The sequence below is a fragment of the Megalobrama amblycephala genome, linkage group LG9, assembly GCF_018812025.1.
Source record: "Megalobrama amblycephala isolate DHTTF-2021 linkage group LG9, ASM1881202v1, whole genome shotgun sequence".
Classification (NCBI taxonomy): domain Eukaryota; kingdom Metazoa; phylum Chordata; class Actinopteri; order Cypriniformes; family Xenocyprididae; genus Megalobrama; species Megalobrama amblycephala.
In genome coordinates, this window is record NC_063052.1 from 34427452 (window position 1) to 34453561 (window position 26110).

Below are 26110 nucleotides of genomic sequence, written 5' to 3' on the forward strand. Positions count from 1 at the left end.
CAAATGTTAACTTCTGCACTATCGAAATTGTTTATGAGTTATCTTCTGCTTTGATACCATTCTGAATTGTTGCTTTTTTCAGTACACCTATAAAAAACTACCCAGAAGGCCTTAACAACCACATAGCAATGCCCTGACAAACACCCACAACACCCTAACATCATGGCATTGAGTTTTGCACAATCGTACACCCCTCACGTATTCTTCAGAAAATGTTAACATCTTTATTCTGTTATCTGTGAGGCTTGTTATTAGAAACAATACTTGCTTTAAAAGGTCAGAAATGTTCACGAGTCTGCATTCATGCAAATTGTAATACAAACAAAAGCAAAATCTCTGTAGTTCCCACCCTTTATCTCCAGCTGCTCTGAATGTGTCTCAAATGATATTGCTGTATTTATTTTTGTTTCTCTGGTACACATTTTCCTCTAAATGCACCATCCATTATTGCCACAATTGGCAGAGAGTGAGCGGCACAGTCAACAATGATAAAATGGTTTCAAACAATAGCAGCACACTTGCAACGTCCATAATGGCCACATGTTTTCAACTACAAAGGCAATTCGCAGTGCTGTATGTATGTTTGAATCAAATCTTTTGTGATGTGTCACATTGCATTAGATCCACAAATATACAGTCCGGCATTAGTCATCTTGACCCTGGTCTATATTTTCAGGCTGTTTTGGGTCAACCAGCCATGTGCAAAAAAAAAAGTTTAACATTTTGTCATTTTTAATTATCTACAAACAATGACACTGATGATTATATGAGTGGTGGTTACTCATGCAAATCTCACTACCATAATGATTTTTTAGCCTGTTGCTATGTGGTTGCTAAAGTGTTTTGGGTGGTTGTCTACTAGCCCAAATCTGTTTACATTTCCTAAAGGAAATGTGAGTGGTGTTCACCAATGCAAAACTGGATTGTCATGATGTTAGGTGTTGTGGGCCGTTGCCAGGGTGTTGTTATATGGTTGCTAAGGTAATTTGGGTGGTTGCTAGGTGGTTGTCTACTAGCCCAAATCTGTTTACATTTCCTAAAGAAAATGTGAGTGTTGTTCACCAAAGCAAAACTTGATTGCCATGATGTTAGGTGTCATGGGCCATTACCAGAGTGTTGCTATGTGGTTGCTAAGGTGGTTTCTAGGTGGTTGCCTACTGGCACAAGTTTGTTTACATTTTCTGAAGAAAATGTAAGTGGTGTTCGTAAATGCAAAACTTAACCACCATGATGTTAGTGTTGTGGGCTGTTGCCCAAATGCTTATGTTTTTTTTTAGCCTGTTGCTATGTGGTTGTTAGGGTATTTTAAGTGATTGTCTACTGGCCCAAGTCGGTTTATATTTTCTGAAGAAATTACGAATGGTGTTCGCCAATGCAAAACTTGACTGCCATGATGTTAGAGTCCTGTTGCTGTTGCCAGGGTGTTGCTATGTGGTTGCTAAGATCTTCTGGATGGTTTTTAGGTGGTTACTTGTAGGTTAAAAGAAACCACCTTCATTATAATCTCTAGATATGGATTGGGACCTTTCCTCAATATAAGTCTATGGGACTTTTAACCTCTTTTATTGTCCACCAGGTGAAAATTTTCAACAAGACACATAATTTTTGAGGAATCATTCATGTCTGTAGCATAAATTAAATTTAATATTTAGAGATACAGATTTAAAAAAACCCATCACTCTGCATGAGCAACAGAAGAAGTGATGCATGACAAACACTACTAATTAGTGCAAATCTTCCATATCTTAAATAACCCCCTCTGATGATTTATTCATAATGCCAGTACTCCATTAATATGACTGTGAGCTTGACATCTTTTATGTTACAGGAACTTTTCAGATTTTCAGAATAAAGATTAGCCATTTATTGCAGAAAGCATAGCTGAATTGAATTGAATCTGAATGGAACTGAACCGTTTCTGAAAACAGTGCGGATCTTCATTCACAATAGCATTAGGTAAGCCATAGAGCAAACCAGGCCAATCCTGCTGTGCTCTCTCTATTTACCCAGAAGCCCCGAGGCTGTAACAGGCCTGCATATTCCATTGCTAGTGCTGCTCTATGGCTACAGCAATCTCTCTCGCCACAGAATCCTTTGTGCTTTTTTTGCCTCTCTCGTTCTCCCTCCCCACCCCCTCACTGTCATTCTCTCTCTCTCACGTCCTACCAATTTCATACAACATGCATTTTCTCCCTTTTTTATAAATGCACACACATTCACACTTGTATGCGTGCAACTCCTTTGGTGCGCTATACCAACCAAGTTTATTTAATCTTTTTCATGCCCGTTCGTTTCCCCTTTTCTCTCGTCCGTCTGTGTTTCGTTATCCCTGCTGGGCAGATGAGCGCAGCTGCCACTCTGAAAAGTGTGTGTGTTTGTGTTTACGTACATCGAGTTACCTTCCCTCAGCCATTGTCAGTGATGGCTTTTGTGCGAGAGCAGCCACAATGTACAGCCGCATTTATCCCATAATGCCTTGTTCTCCTCTGTGAAGAGCACTTTCACATTCAACCTCATCAAAGCTCAGCTACACTCAGCTCGGCTATATTTAAATGCTTTAAACATACCGGTGAGGGGAAAAAAAAGAGCATGGAGAATCAAATCAGGAACATAATGGAAAAGTCAGACCATGACAAAATCCAAGTTTTAAAAGCTGCTTAAAAAGATGTTGAAAGTTTTTCTTACTAGTACACAATAGCTTGATTGTATTTACATTTGCAGTAAGTTAATATTATAAATAGGTGGTCAATCAATGTTGATTTTTTTTTTTTTTTTTTTTAGTGAGTAAAATTGAAAATAAATCATTAGAATTTTATTTAAAATAATATTTTATACTAATAGTATAAAATATATGAAATTATTAAACTTTAATGTACTATTTTAAATTAAATAATATAAAATATATAATATAATTAATATATAATTTAATATATATAAAGTTTTTTAAAATACATTTTTTGTTTTATGCATCTTTTTTAATTATGAATTTTGACTTATACATATAATAATTTTTAATGAATAATAATAAAACTATTATACATTTGACGTGATTTCAAATGGCACAATATGTCAGGTTCATTGTATCTTGATTGTACCGAGCAATGACTGTTACAACTTACACTTCACTTTAAGGCTGTATTGTTTTATAGTCCCAGTATGTTAAAGGAACAATGACCTCTTTTATGTAACATATAATTGACTTCTCTGTCTCCCCTTTTAACACTGTGCTCTCTGTGTGTCCTTGCGGATAAGTGTTGGGCTGCGCGACATATTCTAGCAGCAGTGGAGGCTGTTTTAAACGGGAAAACTGTATGAGGAACATTGTCTGACTCATCCGGTTTAACCCACAATCCATCTGAAACTGTCGCTGTGCTTTTGATGTGGGGACAAACACGGTCTGTTCTGTCCTTTCCAGAGTTGTGCTGGAAATTTTGTGTCACTAATGTTATTGTCATGTTACTGTCTCCTTAGGATGAATCACTAATTACATTTCTCATTTGTGAGTCACTGGAAATGAAATGTCAGACATTTTTTAACAGAAATTTTTAGTTTTTTTCTATTAAAATGAAATAGTACACAGGGCCTTAAAAATGATCAAACTGTTTCAAATTGGGGTTTGGATAATATCAATGTAAATTATTGTTATTTCCTGGTGTAAATGTGTTGAAGTAACATGCAATTATTACTGAAAACCAACAATCATGATTTGACATGATTTTTTTGATTGCATAATGCCAATATATACACAGCGAGGCACTTATAATATGATGAATAGGTCCAATTTGTAAGCATTAAAATACTCAGTTTCAGCAGTTTAGCCACAAGACAAACAATATGTAACATGATTTTAGTCTGATAAATCGCTTTTCTGTGTAAAGTCATATCCAATTTTACAGATTCGTTGCCATGATGACGGAATGCTACAAACCCTAAAACAACTAAAAATTATAATTTAAACTGGAAAAAAAAAAAAAAAAAAAATTAAGTGCATTCATAAAATTATAAGTATGGCATTTCTGCTTTTAAATTCTCCAGTATATTGTCCCCATTTACTTCCATTTTAAGTGCTTCACTGAAACCTCAATTTGGGCTTCTTTCTTTCTTTCTTAAAAAAAAGGGACCAGCCAAATTTAATTTGAACATTTATGCCAATGTGCTGTCAATTATGCTGTCAATTGAGCATAATTCATACTGAAAGCAAAATATTGATGGTTTACAAATTGCGTTGGATTTTTTTTCTATGTTCTAAATTCATTATTTAAAGTGCCCCTATTATGCTTTTTTGTATATTACCTTTCATGGAGTGTATAGTATCGCTGTTTGTGAATGTAAAAGGTGTGCAAAGTTTTAAGGATGAAAGTGTATGACACATTTAATGTCTCCTTAAACAAAATGCCTCCTAAAGGAATCGATTCTGAACTGCCAAAACAAGTCGTTAGAAGTCTCACTTCCTGTTACGTACCTATGTAACAATGTAACAAATTTGCATAATGACAGCCTATGGTCTTGGGCCTATTTTTATTTTTATTTTTATTTATTCTTTATTTGACAGGGACAATGGACAATAAAATATTACCCCAGAATTAGCTACAGAGCTAAATTTCATCTGCTGTCCCTGGGCAGGAGTACATCAAATTATCAATAAAAATACCATAGAAATTAAACACAATAGAATACAAAAAGTATAAAAACATATTCAAAAATCAAAGGCCTATGGTCTAACGTCTACTTTAACCCACCCTCAAACAGTGTAGTTGTAGCTGAGGCCTAGAAGATTTTGTTTTGTGTTGTCGACCTGTCAAGAAGACAGTATTTTCAGCACTGCAAATGCGCTTTGCACAGACTTTAAAAGGAAGTTCCTCTTTGTATCACTGTGTATATCAATCACTGAGGAAGCTGAAATTAATGGCCGTTTAGTTTCTGACATGTGCTGTAAGCGATTGACCGATCACAACAGACTGGGTCGTCTGACCAATCAGAACAGAGGAGGCTGGCAGAAAGGAGGAGTTTAGAGAGATGAACTTTCAGACTTTTAGAAAAATTAGGCTTGTTCAAGATGAACTACACTAGCCTTCCACCGGCTGGCGAGATTTACCAGTTGCAGGCGGGGGAGGCGTACAGAGACGGCCGTCAGGTCAGACACTTCTGACCATGCTTTCCGTAGTGTGCTGAACCAACATCATTCATGGCAGACCATGCGATTTTTGCATTGATTGTACATATTTACTAGATAGCGTAATCTTAATTTTTGTTATTGTTTGTGTGTTTTGTTTGAATATCAGATATTCAATATCAAGATTGATTAAATACAGGAACTTAAGAAAAAACACATGAACACACATCATCCTTGTCATCACAGAATCTGACCAATGAGAATAAAGTGTGTCGTCATCAAGGCTTTCGCAGCCGACTTTGAGCAACTGCAGCGCCTGACCTAGGCTGATGGTCTCAATTTGCTCTCGCAGTACTTTGATGGCACGTGTGATTGTAAGGCGGCTGCAGCGGCGATCAAAGTCGGACAAATATTCTAACCAGAATGCATTGCTTTTGTCAGGCGGCAGCCGATCTTTGCGGCGCTGCATGAAGTCGAACAAGCCTACTAAGTGCCGGGACACACCAAGCAGAAGTCAAAGAACTAGCCAGTGTTGCCAAGTCCGTGGTTTTCCCACGGAAATAGGCTACTTTTATCACTGTTGCCGCAATGGTTTTTTTTTCATGTTGGTGGGTTGAAGCGACTCCAAATAACATTATATTTAGCCCCTGGAATGCAAATTTTATCAGGTGAACCCTGACAAAAATGCAGATTTTACTACCCAGAATTTTTTTACCACAATTTTTACTGGGGACCCCCCTGAAATATGATTGGGCTGCTTTGGGGCTAGTTTTGAGTAGCAATTGGGCAGGTTTTGTTGTGAAAACCTAGCAACCCTGGAACTAGCGGCTGTGTTGTCGTCTTTTGTCAGCAGCGTCTCGGCCAAAAAGCTGTGCTTGAACAAAAAGAGTGTCATCAATGCGTGCAAGTTAATATCTGTCTATATCAGCAGGTATCAGTAGTCTCATTTCATCATTCAAAAACTAAAACTAGGACTGCAGATATACAAACCGTAAACAAAGCAGAGCTTGAATATCAATCACGCTGATCACTTTCTTCATTCAAGCTTTCATCAGTTTTGCTTTTATTCTCGTGCATTGACTCGTTCGCTAAGCTGAACAGTCAATCAGAGTTCTCTTTCTCACCGATGGCCCAATGCTGATTCAAAATGCTGTATTGACCAAAAAAAAAAAAAAAAAACACAGATGATGTCCGAATAGAGCCAACAGTGCTAAACACAAGAAAAAACTAAGCCGACCGATGCTCAAAAATGGCCCGACATTGCTTGAGGTGATGTGCCCTGTATATTATGAGAAAATTAAAGTGTTGTTTGACATTGGACGCATGTAAACCTGTTGTAGGAGACCTCCAAAACACATTAGGAACCTTTAAAATAGTATAATATGGCAGTTTAAATAAGTAGTATGTTTTCATAGTCTACAGGAGTTCACAAACATTTAATAGGCTAATTAATTTTTAGTTTTTCATCAACTCATGAACCCCCTGCAGTTCTCTCAAAAACCCCATCTGGGAAACCCATGGTCTATATTGTTCCTTATCAATGCAAAGTTGTCCTACATATCAGCACATTTGGGTGTGTACTAGGGAATTGTATGTATTAACTGTATGTGCACTGAGGACGTCCCATTCTGTAGGCGGCAATGAACCTCCTCATTCCTCTGAGATACCCGACCAGTGTGTACTATATTACCCATCTGTCTAATCGCAGTGGATCTATAACAGAGGCTGAATGCCAGTGTAATGATGAGCAGGGTGCTTGCTGAATGTCGGGCGCTGAAAGGGGAATGCACATTTGTTATTTTGCCTGAATAATGTTTTGGCAGTGTTTTCTATAAGTGTTTGTAGTATAAATCAAATGCTGGTCTCACAGTAGAACGGATGGCCAGAAAAGTGTCTGAGCAGGCCATGTTATGTAAATATCCACAAATTATTAAGTAAATTAGTGGTTAATACTGGCAGGATATATAATAAAACTACTGCTTTGTCTCCTCGGCAAACGTAGGGATAAACAAATAAAGCACATATATAGAGACACGCACAGGCTTTTATGCGCAAATAGAGAGATAGCTGAATGCATGTGATTTATTTATCCCTGAGGGGCAATATTCATGTCCACAGTCAGTCAGACACATTTCCATTTCAATATATCGCTCTCTTTCATCTACAATCAAACGTTCTCACATCCCCCTGGAAGCTAATTTCCTGAAACAAGGCTTCACAATTTTCTTTCAAGCTGACATAACATGAGATGAAATGTCACTGCCTCACCTTGTGTTTGGCGCTAATGATCTTTTGCACTAAACACATCATTTAGTAATTATAAAAGAGCATTACACATACGCAGCCTGAAAGAGATGTGAACAGACAGGCAAAACATAGTTTGTTTTTCTCCCACTGGAGTTCAGGTACATGATTTTGTGGATGAGGGAAGGTTCTCTGATATTTCCACCCATTATTTTTATTACTCACTCGCAAAACTCGGCAGAAAGTACTCCGCCACTTATGTATTTGTTTAATTAGGATAAATAATCTGGTTAATTTGAGTGTGTTTTCAGTTACTAATATATTGCTTTTAGCTCTATTAAACAAATTTTACGATGTAGAAATCTATTCTGCAGAATTACTCAGATTGTCCTGCTAATTGCAAAACAAGTCTGCAGATTTGGCTTGCATAATTTCTGCTTGTAACGTATTCCACAATGTTATTGTAACATATTCCACAGAGTATGGCAAAAAAGTCATGTAGAGCTATAGATCATATAGATCTATAACATGTAATCAGAATATCATAATGCAATAAAAAGTTAGGGGTCAGTAAGTTTTATTTTGCATTAAAGGCACAATATGTAAGATTTTTGGATTAGAATATCCAAAAACCACTAGAACAATGTTATATATTTTGTTGACTTGTGTACTTGCATTATCCCAAATGTTTCCAATAATGTTTAAATCCAGAGAAATAAGCAATTTTAATCAGGACACGGATCAATGTCATCATACCTGTGTTACCCTCGGTTTCCAGTTTTATTTTGTAGAAACCATGGAAACACCAAAGAAGCTTTAAAGGTGCCATCGAACGTTTTTTTTTCAAGATGTAATATAAGTCTAAGGTGTCCCCTGAATGTGTCTGTGAAGTTTCAGCTCAAAATACCCCATAGATTTTTTTTTATACATTTTTTTAATCAGCTATTTTGGGGCATAATTAGAAATGCGCCGATTCAGGCTGCGGCCCCTTTAATTGCTTGTGCTCTCCGCCCCCTCCCGAGCTCTCGACTCTATCATTGCATAAACAAAGTTCACACAGCTAATATAACCCTCAAAATGGATCTTTACAAAGTGTTTGTCACGCATACTGCATGCATGCATCGGATCATGTGAGTATAGTATTTATTTGGATGTTTACATTTGATTCTGAGTGAGTTTGAGGCTGTGCTTCGTGGCTAACGGCTAATGCTACACTGTTGGAGAGATTTATAAAGAATGACGTTGTGTTTATGAATTATACAGACTGCAAGTGTTTAATAATGAAAATAACGACGGCTCTCTTGTCTCCGTGAATACAGTAAGAAACAATGGTAACTTTAACCACATTTAACAGTACATTAGCAACATGCTAACGAAACATTTAGAAAGACAATTTAAAAATATCACTAAAAATATCATGTTATCATGGATCATGTCAGTTATTATTGCTCCATCTGCCATTTTTCGCTATTGTTCTTGCTTGCTTACCTAGTCTGATGATTCAGCTGTGCACAGATCCAGGCGTTAATACTGGCTGCCCTTGTCTGTTCCACTGCTCTCGAGTCTATCATTAGCAATCGCTCCAGTGGCCTCTTTAGCTCTACTATCACAGGAATAAATTACATTTTAGAATTTATTCAAATGGATAACAGTTATTTTAAATGGTAGGCCATATAATATTTCAAAATATTATGCTCTCTTTGGTCAAATAAATGCAGACTTGGTGAGCATAAACCCAAACTTTCGAATGGTAGCGTAAATGTATCTTACATGGAACATACTGTACTAAGTTACTACCTAGTACCTAGCAACACCTTGACAACCATTTTCTTCATTTAATGTGAAAATCTCTACTATATAAATCTACAGTGTTACAAGTAACTTGAATTATGTAATCAGATTACTTTTTTTAAATAACTAGTAAAGTAACACATTACTTTTTCAATTTACAACAAAATATCTGTTACTTTTTCCAATAAGTAACGCAAGTTACTTTTTCCCAATTATTGACTGACAGCTCTCCTGTCACCATGTTGAGAGAAATAAAGTGCAGAGGGGTTGTGTGCGCTGTGTGAACATGATGGTTATTGTAGTTCTAGACTAAATGTGAACATGCATTTACTCAAATCACTTGCACGAAAACATTCAGTATTCCTCAAAAAGTATAAAAACAGTGAAATGCAATCTCAGAATTTTATACAAACCTGTAATATCTAACTATATTAAATTACACAAATATACTTTATGTATTTAATCTCACTTTATTAACCAATGTCTTTGCTGTTGACCTTCAACCATTCTAATAAGCAAAAAATACATTAGATTTAGAAATAAAAGTGTTGAACTTTTTTATCCTGTATCCTATTCTTCTTTAATCAAGAATGGCAGCACATTTGTAAGGTTTGTTTGAGCAGCGCCCTCTACTGTACAGGTGTAAATATGCATTTCCTTCAGCCTTATTCATTTCACTTTTGGTGTAAAAAAAGGCCTTAACATTTGCCAAAAATAGAACTTTTCTGTTGTTATTAAAAAACAAACAAGCAAGCCCAGCCCAGGTGACTAAAAGTAACTCAAAAGTAATGTAACACATTACTTAGTTACTTTTTTATGAAAAGTAATGCAATTAGTTACTTTTTTAGGGAGTACCGCAATATTGTAATGCGTTACTTTTAAAAGTACTTTCCCCAACACTGTCCATAACAGATCTTCATGTATGAATGCCTGACCACATGGGGCGTATGAAGAGCTGTAATGTATATAAAACGTCCATGTAAATATTGCAGAGCAAGATTATCTCTGCAATCCTGCTGAGATGAATTGGTTATGAAAGCATCTCTGCGAATTGTGATGACAATTGCCTCGATAAGGGCAACCGGTGATTGGAGAAATGTATTAATCATGGAAAGCACTAGGGATGTTCGCAGCGCATGCAGCATGTGGAGGAAGCTTCTCCTTGGCAACACTAGGCTATGTTTAGGCAGCGTTTGCCAGTGTTTGTTCTGGTGATGGTTGATTGATTTGGGTCTCACTGGAAGCAGACAAGACTGTTTTTATCCAGAATATTATTTATGCAATGATGGATCATTAAGTGCTTGTTTTGATGTCTTAAGAGGATATATCAACTGAATATTCACATAAATAAGCAGACTTCAAGACCACATACTGTATGTGAAGTTTTCTCTCAGAGCTCTTTTGGAAATTTTTAATTATTCCCATGATCCTCTGTGTACATTTAGGTCAAAAATAATGATAAAAGCAATACGAATGCAACAAATTCTGTGGCAGAAACATACAAGAGAAGGAGAAAATTGAGTTGCAAAAAGTGCAATTATTGTAAGAATTCTAGCTGATTGGCTTTGGACAGACATTTTATAACTTTCAAGTGCAGGAAAGGGGTTTTAAAACCTTAGATATCAAAAGTGGCAGGAATTATGGTTTTTCACCATGGCAACAAAAGTGGAAAGCTTTCATTATGCCCCAGACAGCTGAGGGAGTTACTTAAATAAGAGAAAATGTGCATTTGTCTCCCAGTAATCATGGAGAAAACGGAGCACCTCAAAACTGTGGCTTTGGGTTTCAAGCAGTGGTGATGAGAATAACCTTTAACAAGCTCTTAGACAGAAACTCTTGATATAATGAGCTTTATTACTGTATTATCCTGGTTCTTAGAAAAGCCAGATTCTCTCCTTTCAAGCTGTCTTTTTAAGCAGCGGAAATCTTGATCTCCAATATGTTTTTTTAATAATCTGTTTTTTATTTTTTGATTTTGGAGCGATAACCACTGCTGTTGAGTGTTAAAAAGAAGTCATAACGAAAACAATTTTCCTCAGCAACAACTTGAAGCTGTGAAGCCACTGGATTTTGTTTCCTTCAAAATGTGGCATGTTGCACAATCTTGTAGTTGCATTGGCTTCAACTAGAGTGAAGCCGAGTGAAGAGACAACGTCTGTCTGATTTGGTAAACATGGGGTCTTGAGATGGGATGCACTGAATCTGCTCATCCATCCAATTCAGAGGAAGAGGTAAAAATAAATCAGACTTTGATTTATTGGACATAATTTATTCTGCTAAATAATTTATTTCTTAAAGGATTACTTCACTTTCAAATGAAAATTACCCCAAGCTTTACTCAAGCCATCCTAGGTGTATATGAATTTCTTCTTTCTGACGAACACAATCGGAGATATATTAATAAATATACTGATGCATGCAAGCTTTATAATGGCAGTGAGCGGGATCAACGAGTATGAGCTGAAGAAAGTGCTTCCATCCACATCCATCCATCCATCATAAACATATTCCACACGGCTCCGGAGCGTTAATAAAGGCCTTCTGAAGCGAAGCAATGCATTTGTGTAAAAAAAAAAAAATCCATATTTAACCAGTTATGAAGTAAAATATCTAGCTTCCGCCAGACCGCCTTCTAGGGCTGGGCGATATATCGCATGCGATTCTCACGCGCATTTCGTCAGTAAAGCCGGTTCCCTGATTACCGCTAAATCGCCATCACCTGCTTTCAAATGGAGCGCCTTTTAATAGACAGAGCCGTAGTTCATGGACAAGCCACGCAAAATCGGGTTCATTATCGAAGTAGATTCATCTTCGATACTGAACGCGATTTTGCGTGGCTTGTTCGTTTAGCGGTAATCAGGGAACCGGCTTTACTGACGAAATGCGCGTGAGAATCGCATGCGATATATTGCCCAGCCCTACCGCCTTCCATATTCAACGTACGAAGAAAGTGTAAAACTCTCGCAGTTCAAAAAGCTTACGCTACGTCCTACGCCTTCCCTATTCAACTTACAGAAAAGGCTTAACTGACGTGACAACAGTTCTGTTTTTTGTTTTTTTTTGTAATTTGCCATTATAAAGCTTGGTTGCGTTATTATATCTCTGATTGTGTTCATCAGAAAGAAGAAAGTCATATACACTAGGATGGTTTTAGAGTGAGTAAAACTTGGGGTAATTTTCATTTGAAAGTGAATTAATCCTTTAATGTTTAAATTAAGTGTGAAAGGCGAGATATCAGATTCCTTTGAGAAGGGATCAGACCCATTTAACAAAATTAGATATTAGATAAGAGTCATTCTTGAGTTCCTCCAGAAGTATTTTTTGCAGAATTTAGACGTTGATACACAAAAATAAAGGTTTTAAAAGGGGGTTTTAACAGATCGAAGAACCCAAAGAACCTTTCAGTGATCAGTTCTTAAAAGAATAATTTTTTTCTTAGTGTGAATAACATTTTAAAAATCCATTTACACTTGTGCATTTTCATGTTAAAACAACGTTTTAAAATGAAAACGATCCTCGTCTACACTGGCATTTCCACAGCGTTTCAGAAACGATCTCCATCTACACTACACGACCGAAAACACGTCACATGACCGTTCATGCACACTGGGCATTCACGTACAAATGTTTAAAGTTGTCTCTTGTGCATGTAGGTAGCTGCAGTATTTAAAAAATGCAGAGTTTAACTGCACAATGGCTGCTAAAAATGACAACAAAGCCAGCAAAGATTGCAGTTCAGTCTCCATGTTTACACGGTTTAAGAGTGTATCTTCTTTATAATGAAATGAATGAAATATTGCATTTATTTCATCTTAATTATACAACCTGAATTCCAGAAATGTTTGGACGTTTTTTAAATTTGAATAAAATGAAAACTAAAAGACTTTCAAATCACATGAGCCAATATTTTATTCACAATAGAACAAAGATAACATAACAAATGTTTAAACTGAAAAACTTTACAATTTTATGCACAAAATGAGCTCATTTCAAATGTAATGCCTGCTACAGGTCTCAAAATAGTTGGGACGGGGGCATGTTTACCATGGTGTAGCATCTCCTCTTCTTTTCAAAACAGTTTGAAGAAGTCTGGGCATCGAGGTTATGAGTTTCTGGAGTTTTGTGTTGGAATTTGGTCCCATTCTTTCCTGATATAGGTTTCCAGCTGCTCAAGAGTTTGTGGTTGTCCTTTGTTTAAAATGATGCCAATTCAGCACCCGGATTCTTCTACGGCCTTTCCTGAAATAGACATCATCTGGAGGGGGCATATGTTGCTCTAAAACCTTTATATACCTTTCAGCATTCATAGTGCCTTCCAAAACATCCAAATGCACTTATGCACCCCAATACCATCAGAGATGCTGGCTTTTGAACTAAACGCTGATAACACGCTGGAAGGTCTCCCTCCTCTCCCTCCTCTTCCCTTAACGTCCGTGATTTCCAACAAGAATGTCAAATTTGGACTCGTCTGACCATAGAACACTTTTCCACTTTGAAACAGTCCATTTAAATGAGCCTTGGCCCACAGGACACGACAGCGCTTCTGTACCATGTTCACATATGGCTTCCTTTCTGCATTATAGAGCTTTAGTTGGCATCTGCAGATGGCACGGCGGATTGTGTTTACTGACAGTGGTTTCTGGAAGTATTCCTGGGCCCATTTAGTAATGTCATTGACACAATCATGCTGATGAGTGATGCAGTGTCATCTGAGGGCCCGAAGACCACGGGCATCCAATAAAGGTCTTCGGCCTTGACCCTTTTGCACAGAGATTTCTCCCGTTTCTCTGAATCTTTTGATGATGTTATGCACCGTAGATAATGAGATTTGCAAAGCCTTTGTAATTCTTTTACAGATTGGAGAGCCTCTGCCCATATTTACTTCTGAGAGACTCTGCCTCTTTAAGACATCTCTTTTATAGCTAATCATGTTACAGACCTGATATCAATTAACTTAATTAGTTGCTAGATGTTCTCCCAGCTGAATCTTTTCAAAATGTCTTGCTTTTTCAGCCATTTGTTGCCCCCGTGCCAACTTTTTTGAGACCTGTAAGCGGGCATCAAATTTGAAATGAGCTCATTTATTGGATAAAAGTATAAAATTTCTCCCTTTAAATATTTGTTATGTTATCTATGTTCTATTGTGAATAAATATTGGCTCATGTGATCTGAAAGTCTTTAAGACTAATTAATTTTAAGTAATTTTATTCAGATTTTAAAAACTTTTCCCCAACATTTCCCGAATTGGGTTGTAATAAATATGAATTATTTTTTTAAATGAAACCAAGGATTTTGTCATTTCCTTGCTGGACTTTAGGAAATTTAAGCTAACCTCATAAAAATGAGCACAATAAGTTGCACTGAACCCCGTCATCTGTGGCCATAACAATTTGGGGTCCACCCTTATGAGATATCATTAACCAGAAGTGAAATCATTCAGCTGTTTAAACAATGAGGTGCAGAAACAAGCGAATAATATCATTATTTTATATTTTGCAATATTTATTGAGGGTGATGACTTTTGTGCTCAACAGCTGAACAAAAAATAGACTTTTTTTTTTTAAATTCAAAATTAGTAAATACGCAAATATGGTATAATAAGTGCAGCTATTTTATCCAAATTGGCATATGGAATTTTTTGGAAGTCATTGCAAAAGGACTCCTGATGGTGGCAGACTGGTGGCAAAGAGCCATGATATAAATACAAGCCCTAGTGAAGTAAAGCTGTTCTTCTGTCAATTGCTAATATTTAACTTAAAGGTTAGTTCACCCAAAAATGAAAATTCTGTCATAATTTACTCACCCTCAAGTTGTTCCAAACCTGTATGAGTTTAATTCTTCTGTTGAACACAAAAGAAGATATTTTAAAGCATGTTGGTAACCAGAAGGTTGACGGCACCCATAGTATTTCCCCCCCCCATGGATGTCAGTGGGGCCATCAACTGTTTGATTACCAACATTCTTTTAAAATCTTCTTTTGTGTTCAACAGAAGAAAGAAACTCATACAGGTTTGGAACAACATGAGTGTGAGTAAATGATGACAGAATTTGGGGTGAACTGTCCCTTTAAGCTTAAAATAAATGACAATTGGCTACTTTTTTTGTATTTTTTTTTTTTTTTTTTTTTTTTTAATTTTGTAATTATGTAATGTGCACATAAGCGATAGATAGCGGTTGTAGGCTATGCTTTTTAATTATATTCAGACAGCTTAAGTTGTGTCCATTATCCAAAATTGGATAAAAGAGTCCATTTCAGACGAAAAAAAAAAATGAAATTAATTGGCCGACTAATGCATGAAGTGGGAAATGTTAAAAGGCGCCTATTTGCTTAATGTTGTGCGTTACTCAGAAAATTACATGATTTATTTATTAATTTTTAAATATTAAGTTGAAACATTAACCCATAAAAATTGTATAGGGAAGAAGACAGCCTAGTAACAGCAGGTCAAGACATGGAGGCAGGAACATGAACCTTAAATCACACATGATTCTCTTGATGTCTCTATATGCAAGCATTAATAATCATCAGTCACAATATATGCGCCAGAATCCTCTAATAATTACCGATGGTGTAGAAACTGAACCGCTAGAGGTCCCGCCCACTCGTGCGCTCGTGCAACCGGAGACTTCACGGAGGGTTCCGCTGCTGTCAGACTCTTGCTCAACGTTTGCCAGACTTGGATAAGAGTGGACGGAGGGACTTGGGGCCGGAGAAGGGATTCACGAGCTGATTTTTTGGGAGACACATTCGCCAGTGGATTGTGATCATTCTGTAAGGTAAATAAGTCTGCTGATGCATGCTCGCTCATTTAAATGATGACTTTGCCCTGGCGACCGTGGAAGCCACCCTTCTCCCGTTAAATGAACCTTATAATGTGCTTCACAGGACGCCGTTTGCACATGAAGCATCTTTAGAGTTTGGTGTTGTCATATAGGTTAGAGATCTTGATATTTAAGTGTGTATTGCTTTATTTATGTATGTATTTATTTTGTGCTCGTGTTCTATAACGGAGCACTTCTATATCAAACATAACACAGGGAAGCTGCTTTAAAGCCCACCGGAGTTCGTCACACTCGATAGATGCGAAACATCAGGCGATGTTGCATAATTTCATCCCCCAAATTATTGCGCTCTTCTGCAATATATTATTATATTATCTTGATATTATAATGTTACCGGGTTTTGCATGTTCAACCTCTAATCTAAACTTTGAGCTCACGTTAGTTCAGTGCAGATACACTGATACGTGTCGAGCTAATGCAAGATCATTCCGTCGTTTAGCTATATGATTGTTAAATTGGCAAAATGTAAGTTTGTCTGATATGATCCGAGTCTCGTGAAACCGGTTTCACGCGCATGACCTAAGTCAACTCCGTTTGATTCCCGTAGACCGCAGAAATATTGCGTAAAATCATTATCGCGTTTGAACTGTGCGAGAGCTTTTCGGGGTAACGTTATAACGTAAAAACCTTACGAATTTACGCTGAATTGTTAGCATTTATGCGACGGTAGACATCCGGGTTCGATTCCTATGATAAATAGTTAGTTTATCATTGTAACAAATCATAATAAATGTACAATTTTTGCTTGATTCAGTTTTAGTTAGTGATTTCACTTTATTCGATAGCACACATATTTGATGTGCATGTTTTCATCTGGAAGATGTAACCTATTTTTTAGTGTTTGCTCATCTGCAATAGGTCTGTAAGACGTTTTTCTGTCAGATGTTGAATAGACATTTAGAAAATGTCTTTTAAGATGTTTATGATTTAGGATGCATGTAAAACTGATTTTTAAAAGATGTTTATCAGATGTTTTCCAGATTAATATCTCTTTAAAAGACATCTTGGAGAGTATGTGTGCTACGTTGATTTCTGTGGCAACATGAAGATGGAAATCCGTGGTAAACGCCTTGAGATTGGGCATCTTTAGAAATCCTTCAAAAATCATTTTTGAAACACTAATGAAAATTTTGATAAAGAAAAAAATCATATGTCAGTGCAATAATTTTACAAATCTGTGTAAGATACAAATACACTGTGTAAAATAACTATAGGCCTACTAATATTTTTTGTGACTGCGATTAACAATTTTGAGCTACTACACCTAACAAAGATTCACAAATGCAGATGTTGTGATCGTGATTGACTGTGTTCTGTTTTTGTTGGAGTTAGAGTCATTTAAATTTGATCCAAAGTGAAATTGAAATCACCCCTCAAACATTAAACCACTTCTAAACTCAAGCCCTGTTCACACTGGCAGAGAATACATAAATAATTGCTGTGCTGTTTGTTTTTATGTTTCTTCTCTGCCGTGGTATCCAGTTGTATCAGGTGGTGGATCACTGTCTGCACTCCTAAAAGCTCTGATATGCTTCAGGCGAAATTGAAGAATGAACTGGTGTGATGTTGTTTCGAACAAAATCAGGCCAAAACAAATTTTTTATTGGAGTTTGTTTGAGGAATTTTAATTGGCTTGCCAAAGCGAACTTTCCCAAATAATTTGCTCCAGTTAACTAACATTGGTCTGTGGTGATTGCATGGCTCCGCCTTCTTTGACATGAAAATCTCTGGTTTATTTCTTCTGTTCAGTCTGTCGAGGTCAGATGCAAGTAGAGAAACTGGAAAGCTGCTTTATAATATAAATTGATGTTGGAATTCTAATTGAAAGCAAGACTAACACTGTTTTTATGTTTAATGCTACTTGCTTCAAAGCAGTATATTGTACAAAGTGGTATATAGGCCTAAATAAACGAGACGTGACCAAATTGTAGAGCTTTTGCAGACATCCACATGGCTATGATCGGATGCTTTTCATGATGTTTTTTCACCGCTCTCATTTTTGTTGTGTTTATTTTGTTATTGATGGGAAAGCATGCAGCGCATATTTACATATTCATCTAAGCAGCACTCTCAGCAGAGCTGGTGACGTCAGGATGTTCCCTAACTATATTAGCACACATACCTCACAGACGTCTATTTGATGTGTGTGTGTTTACATCTGGAGGATGTATTTTTTTAGTGTTTGCTCATCTGCAATACGTCTATAGGACGTTTCCTGTCAGATGTCAAATAGACGTTTAGAGGATGTCTTTAAGATGTTTATGATTTAGAATGGTTGTAAACTGACATCTTAAAGACGTCTATCAGATGTTTGTACACAGCAGATGCTTTCCAGATGAAGTGATGTACAGATGTCTTGCAGATGTACGTATGCTATCTGGGAACAGTATACAGCTGAAAGGTATTTTGAACAACTTTTTACCCCTAAGCGAAGAATCAACAAGAACTTTGCCCTGAGTATATTACGATCTTAACTGTAGCTGGGCAGCCTCACTGCCAAAAAAGAATGAAAATGAATGGCTATGTCCAAATTCACGTACCCTCTGAGTCGGTAGTTCTTATAAGTAAGTAATTACCTCGCAACCATTATGACTGTATGATCTATATAGTATGATTGTAATCCAGATGTACTACATTTGTCATGTGACCTAACCACGTAAGTTGCATTGCTTCAGTAGCTGGGTTTCCATCGAACCGTAAAGCAAATCTTTTCAAAGTTTGCAAAAAATGAAAAAAAGAAAGAATGCAAATTAGCTGCGTTTCCGTCAAGTTGTTCAAGCAGATGATGGTTGTATGGTAACCTAGTACCAGCAGTAAATAAAACACTGTGACTGTTTGTTCATGATGGGATTTGTTCAACTTTATTAAGTGTCACGCACATGGGAGAGGACAACAGCGAAAAACCCGCGACACTCCAGTACAAAAGTGTGCATGACCCTTGCCTTTCTACGGCAAGCCCCAAAGGGAAAATGCATTGCACACGCATATACAATGTGTTCCAGTACATCCAGAATGAATGCATCATAACAGAATCAAACATAAATGTATAAGATGTCTGTTACAACACCATCAGCGTATTAGTTACATGGGTTTAATGTTCACTATGTCAGAATTTATTCGGCAAACTATTGGCGGAAGTACCTGGATTTTGCCGTGTTTGCACCGCAGGAACTAGGAACGATTTTAGTTCTAGGAACTCCTTTTGGGGGAACTAAATTAGCTCCTATTTCAGAGTAGGGTCTAATGCTGCCTTCACGTGCTGTCGGAAATTCGAAAATTCCCACTTCTGAAGTCGTGATCACAAGCAAATTGCATTCAACTTTCGAAATGGAAGGTCGTTCATGTGCAATTTTTACATAGGAAACTTGTATTTATGATAATTCCGAGAGCACGTGAAGGCAACATAAACCAGCACTATAGGAACTACCAGTGCCATTTTTAAAAAGTCATGTACACCTACAGTTTATAGCCTATATATTTACTCCAAAAACTAACTCTATTAACATGGAAAACAATGATAGATGGACCTCTCGAGTTAAGGAGAAAATCCAGCGCTCACTTCAGAGTTCCTACTGGCGGTGTGAATGCAACCAGGAAAACGGCCTTAGGGGAACTATTAGTTCTCGGGGAACCACCCTGGTGGCTAGTTCCTAGAACTACCCAGTGCAAAAGCCCCTATAGCTACTGCCATTCACAAATCCTGCGGCCTAATGGGATATTAAATTGTCCATTGAATGCGCACTTCGGAATCTCAGTGTAAGTCATTCAGGTACTTTTCGCCTGCTGTTTTATGAATACTGTGAATTCGGACATACTAGCCTTTCACATACTGTTTTTCGCATACTATATAGTAGAGTAGAATGCGGATATTCAGATGCAGCCATCCGGGCACTTTGTTGCCCTAGTAACTGTAATGAACATCACTACTGTTAAGATGTTGTGCTTTGTCAGATTGCATGAGTTCAGGTCGCTTTGTTGCTGCAAGTCATTGATGGTGTGAACGGGGGTTTAGAGGTCTGGTTTGTATCAAGACAAACCTTTCAGTGCATGCTTTAGTAATGTGCAGTTGTTTATTATCAGCAACGTTTCAACATGAACTCGTTTACAGCGCAATCTCAAGTTCAATCTCAAATTGATGGGTGGGTTTTGTGGCATTCTGACTGACACACAGCTTAATTGTATCTACTCGCAGCAAGTGCACAGACATCCCAGATGCCAGTGTTGCTTTCCAAGCTTGGATTTCTTATTTGTTAAGGGGGGAACATTTGCCATGGATGCCCCTAGAAATTCAGACGGGTCGATTGATACTTCTGGCCAAGCTTGAGTTTAGTGCCAATTTACTAGACAGCTTCTTCACGTAAAATGATATCAGCCTAATGTGTAAAAAAAAAAAAACATTTGTTATTCTAGGTTTCCAACAGAGCAAATGCAGAAAATTAAGAACTGATCAACAATTACAAATTTGGTTAATATCAAAACAACCAGTCAGATGCTAATTAATTTTAAACAATGATGCAGTGGGCTGTATTTCTGATTATATGATGATTCACAATTATAGGGGTGAATGCAAATTACAAAAATGATTCAATCAGTGCTGTTTTATGAACTTATCTGACAAATGAATTTACGAATATGCCCAAGCATGTTCATGCAGCATTAACTAGAAAACAACAGGACACTCTATAATGTCAATGATTTCAGTGCTATGGGCCATATAGGCGACCCAACATTGATTTCTCACAGCAGTTGTTTACGAGACCGACTTTATTCCACTTCCTATTGTTGGCAGACTGAAGTATGTTAAGGATTTTTTTCATATTTAGATTGACGAAAATGTTCTTAATTAAAAATATATATGATTTATTTACAGTATTTTACCACTGCATTATCATTATACATGCAAATGTCTCTAATCCCACGTGAAAACTAATGTAGACTGCATATGCAATTAGTCGGTTTATCATAGATATTTAAACCACAACAAATCCATTCTCAAAATCCTGTTAAACTAATCCTTATTAATGATGAAAGGGTTATGTTGAGCTCTAATGAATGAATGCACAGAGAGCTACAGACAGTGAGCTATATTATCATGTTGTTTGCCCTCTGAATTCACCTTTATACTCTCAGTCATAGCTCACATCTGGTGTGATGGAAATATAGCTATGCCCCTTCAGCCCTTCACTGAGACACCTGCTGCTCTTTACAGCCGGAGCTTGACAGAGTCTTCTGCCGTGGCATCCCTTTGGCACTGGTGGCAGTGGAAACCTGCCCTGCTGCTCTGGTTCTGTCTGCATTTATTTTCTTTCCAAGACTCAGATGGCAGAAAATAGCAATTAGAATAATTCTCTGACAGAAAATAAACCTCTGAACAGTTCTGTTGTTTTCTCTTTGAAAAGAAGCCATTGTTTCACTATTCTGCTGTTCTCCAGAGGAAGAAATGGTTATGAATATTGCAACTTTGCAGTTGCATAATCAAAAACAGAATATTAAGTTGGAAATAATATAGGGTGGAACTTATATGTTGGGATTCATTGGACTGAAAGATATTTGGCTGTGAAATTAGGGCATTTATTATGAAAGTAGGGAAATCAGTAGGACAGTCGACAACATCCTTCTGTAGTTTCCAGAATCATTTTGTTTACACTTTTAATTAACTTTCACCCCCTTTTTAATGAAAGATGTGAAAACGCACTATCCAAACTTAAATGGTTGTAATTCATGAAGGCTTTGGAATACAGACCTGAGGTTGGTCTCTTTTTAAAGAAGACACTTAGCAGATTATTGCTGAAGTGAAAGTGTAAAAAAGTTATATAAATTTAAGTTTACTGCAAAGCAAATGTACTGACCTAAACATTTCTTATGTTATACAAAACACTTTTTTTTTTCAAAAATAATTTTTACTCTGAAATTGCTATAAAATATGTCTAACCAAGTTGTGTTCCAAATTTGAAGGGCCCTATTTTAACAAAATAAGCGGATGGTCTAAAGCACACAGAGCAAGTGCACTTAGGGCGTGTCCAAATTCACTTTTGCTAGTTTAAGGATGGGAAAAATAGTCTAAAAGGTTGTCCCTATTCTCTTAATGAGTAATGGGTGTGTTTTGGGCATGATAAACCAATCAGAGTGTCATCTTCCATTCCCTTTAAAAGCCAGTTGCGCTCGCATCATGGCGGATTCTCTATTTACATGGCGGAATTTTCTAGTGGAAAAACTGAACGCTTCTCTAGCGAAGAAACTGATCTGCTCGTGCTAGAGGTTATAGCATGCGAGCAGACCATCTACGGGACAAGCAGTCTATGGGACAAGACGGCATTGACTTTAGATCAGGTTTCAGGTGGTCAATAGCGCAGTCTATTTCAGTTACCTTAAAATAGCAATGCGCCAACAATGCGCTTCAGTACACCTCGTTTTCAGACCAGTACGCCCATGGGCACGCAAAAACACTTGCTTCACGCATGGTGCCGCATTGCTCCGGGTGTATTTATAGGGCCCGATGTCACAAAAATTTAAGTTCCTATGAAATGTTGTTTAGGCGTAATACCAAAAATAGCCACCGGGTGACACCCACATTCCATTTTTTTATTTTTTTTGTTCTCCTGGAACAAATTAATATATTTCTGTCACAGTATCAGTTCTATCACAAAACAGTCACTAAATATGGAACCTTGAGTCTCAGACCTTTCCGACGATATGTGGTTTGGCAAGTTTTGATTATAAAATTAAATCTGTAATATGAAACATGACAATGCCCATTAGGGGGAGGAGCCAGCTGAAAGGATTTAAAGTATCGTTTCCATGTCCAATTTCAAAACTGTTTTCATAGGGTGAATTTTGAGTGTTTAAACTTTCGCATAATACCTAATTCAAAATTTGTGATAGGGAAAAAAGGCACTAAAAAAGAACATCAAGCACTGGTGACAGTTAAGGGGTTAAATTTATGCTTTCATTCAGAGTGTCATTGAGAGTTATAGTTTATTCTCTTCGAGCTGATAAGAGAGGAAGGAAGGAGAAGGTTGGCACGCTGCATTAGACATAATGTCAGTGCTCGGAGATTGCTGCCCCTTTATTTATTCTTGACCTCTCATATTTATTGCATGAGTGCATGTGTGTGTTAGCAGTGATAATCAACGCACATACATAGCTAATTTTATGTGTGTTCATCACACAACCTGACCAGTTTGAGTCTAGCTTGCATCATTTCCTGATATCATTCAACCTTCTTTCCCATTATTAAAATGGAAATTAAATTAATTTCCATTTAAATTAATTAAAGTGGAAATATTTTCAGTATTTAGCATAACACACTGAGTGTATGTTTGTTGTATGTGAATGCTGTTATTTATGTTTTGTTTGTATTACGGACAACTGGCTGTTACTGTCCGTGATCATCCAAACACTGACATACTGATGAATTTCTGCTCTAGTTTTCTGGTAGACATCCAGCAATAGCAGAGCATCAGTCTGGCCCACAGCATCCACTGATTTCTGACATGTCTGTTATACTACTACTACTACTATATATATATAGCACCGCTTTTTACCCAGGGTTATGAAACCCTGTCCCGGAGCAGGGTTAGCATTGCTTTTGCAGTGTTAACTCCGCATTGCGGTGCTAAACTTGTACAGTGTGAAACAATGCGGTGTTAGAATGTTACGCTAGACCTGGGGTGGCTACTGACGATCCTGGAGAGCCTCAAACCTGCAGAGTTTAGCTCCAACCCTAATCAAATACACCTGAACAAGCTAATCAAGGTCTGAAGGGTAGCTAAAGAGCTATAAGCAGGTGAGTTTTTATCAGGGTTAAAGTCTGCAGGACTAAGGCTCTCCAGGACTGGAGTTCACCACCCCTGTGCTAGACGCTTAGCAACAGACAACCAATCATGTACTCATATTTGTCTTCTTTGGACAGTCATGGAAACACAGTGTGCTGTATATAAACAGTAAATTCAGCATTTGTGAGGAAAAACATCAAATGCTGACAGAAAACATGGCAATTTGAGTGAAAAAGAGACCACTTCATTCTTACCTTTTATAGTCCGAAATGCCCATTCAGTAAACTCGATAGTACAGTCAGCAATACGCGTAAACAGGTCGTGTGCTGCGTTTATCCAATCAATGACAGACACAGCAAATATGCAAATAAGTACATTAACCCAGGGTTTAGGAATGTACAATGTGAAACGTCAGCTTATGAATACCCAGGATTAATTGGTAACCCCAGGTAGATTACGAACTGTTTTAAAATGTGAAGCTAGATAACCCAGGACTCCATTTACCTGGGGTTTAGAATAACCCAGGGTTAACTAATGTGTAAACTCTGTGACCAATGTGGTGTTATCAAAATATCGCTCTATTTGTTTGAGCATCCTGACTAACTTGACGCAGTTAACCATTGGTGTGAGTTTGGGGCGGAACTATTTGTTTGTCCAACCAATGGAAATGGAAATGTGATGCTAGTGGTGCAGAAAATACTAATTTCTGTTTTAATATACTGTATACTGCATGGTTTGCAGTACGCTAATATTCTATCTCTAACATTCCTGTCGTGTTCATTTGTTTCTTCATTACTGTTCAGTTTTTGCTGTCTTTTTTCTCTGTTCCAGTGCATTTCTTGTGTTCTTGCTTTAAAAACTCTATTTTATCAGTTTAATGTCTTCTAGTTTTTTTCACTCAGAATGCATTATTTGTGAAAACAGAGCATCTGTTGTTCAGAATATGTTTGTGAGGGGATTTGAGTGAGGCGGACAGATCTAGAGAGCACAGAGGATAAAGTATTTGTGGCAGAAAAGGAGCAAAGACAGGGACCGTATGGCTGATGATTGTCTAGCCGTATGTATGAGCTGCGTTTTGTAAGTGCCACACAAACCAAGCTATTTATATTAACGCTGGTGGTCTAAACTAGACGCACCATTTACATAATGTAAAAATCTGTTCAGCTTTGGCTCATGTCCTCCTTGATGGCTGACCCAGTTTTATGTTTGATGGCGTGGCAAAACTTGTCATTATGTGCCATGTGAATGAATTACATTCTGACCAAGTTATATTTTCTTGTAGTTTTAGCTGTGAGAGACCCCAGCTGATTTTATGTGTGCATGTGTGTAATTTGAGGAAGGATGGTGCAATTACATGGCTTACACACGAACAGACTGACACACACACACTTAAGCAAGCGTACATTCACAGTTCCTGTTATCTCAGGCAATAATTCGGCCCCATTTCTTTTACCATCTTGATCGTCAGGAAAGGAAAGACAGCCCCAGTGAAGCAATGGATGGAGAAAACATGGAGAAAGATAACCACAGGATGGAAAAAGGAGTAAGAAGGTGACAATTATTGAGAATGTCAGAAAGGCAGAGAGAAAGAACAAGAGAGCGGTAGATAGCACCGCATATGAGAGAACAGAAGTACTGAATAAATCACTCAGGAACAGGAATGAGAGATTCACGGCAGCTGCATTTTGGCAGGAAATGTATGTAGACTTATGTACTTATGTGTGACTGACAGTTACAACTGCAATCCAACAACAAACATGTTCACTGTAGCCTACCTGGACTATCATGAAAACCTGTTTCCACCTCAGAGTAAAAAATACTTTTGTTTTTTAATTGAGACTATTTCAAATATTTCTCTAGTGGCTTTATATTTCACAATTGCAACTTTATTTCTTTTTGTTTTATGTCTCATTATTGTAACTTTTTTTCTCACAATTTGAATTAATATCTCATTTGCAACTTTATTTCTCATAATTAATTATGAAAAAATAGCAATCACAAATTGCAATCACAAAATAATATTAAGATTCCCAAGTTGCGTTTTGCGTTCAATATTTTTTTATCTCTCAATTGGTACTTTATTTTTTTACAATTTGACTTAAAGGATTAGTTCACTTTCAAATAAAAATTTCCTGATAATTTACTCACTCCCATGTCATCCAAGATGTTTATGTCTTTCTTTCTTCAGTCGAAAAGAAATTAAGGTTTTTGATGAAAACATTTCAGGATTATTCTCCATATAATGGACTTAAATGGCCTCCAAACGGTTGAAGATCAAAATTACAGTTTCAGTGCAGCTTCTAAACGTTCTATGCGATCCCAGGCGAGAAATAAGGGTCTTATC

General features: G+C 37.2%; 1 protein-coding gene across 3 annotated transcripts in view; it reads left to right on the forward strand.

Annotated features, from left to right (window-relative positions):
• The window catches only part of jupb (junction plakoglobin b), a 122645-nt gene that overhangs the window by 19069 nt on the left and 77466 nt on the right, over positions 1-26110 (forward strand). Inside the window, exon 1 of one of the 3 annotated variants that reach the window (XM_048203022.1) lies at positions 15744-15925. The exons of the other annotated variants lie outside the window; for them this stretch is intronic. The gene's annotated coding sequence lies outside the window, so the exon portion shown is untranslated. Of the gene's footprint in view, positions 1-15743; positions 15926-26110 lie in introns of those variants that run through there. 3 annotated transcript variants of the gene reach the window in all.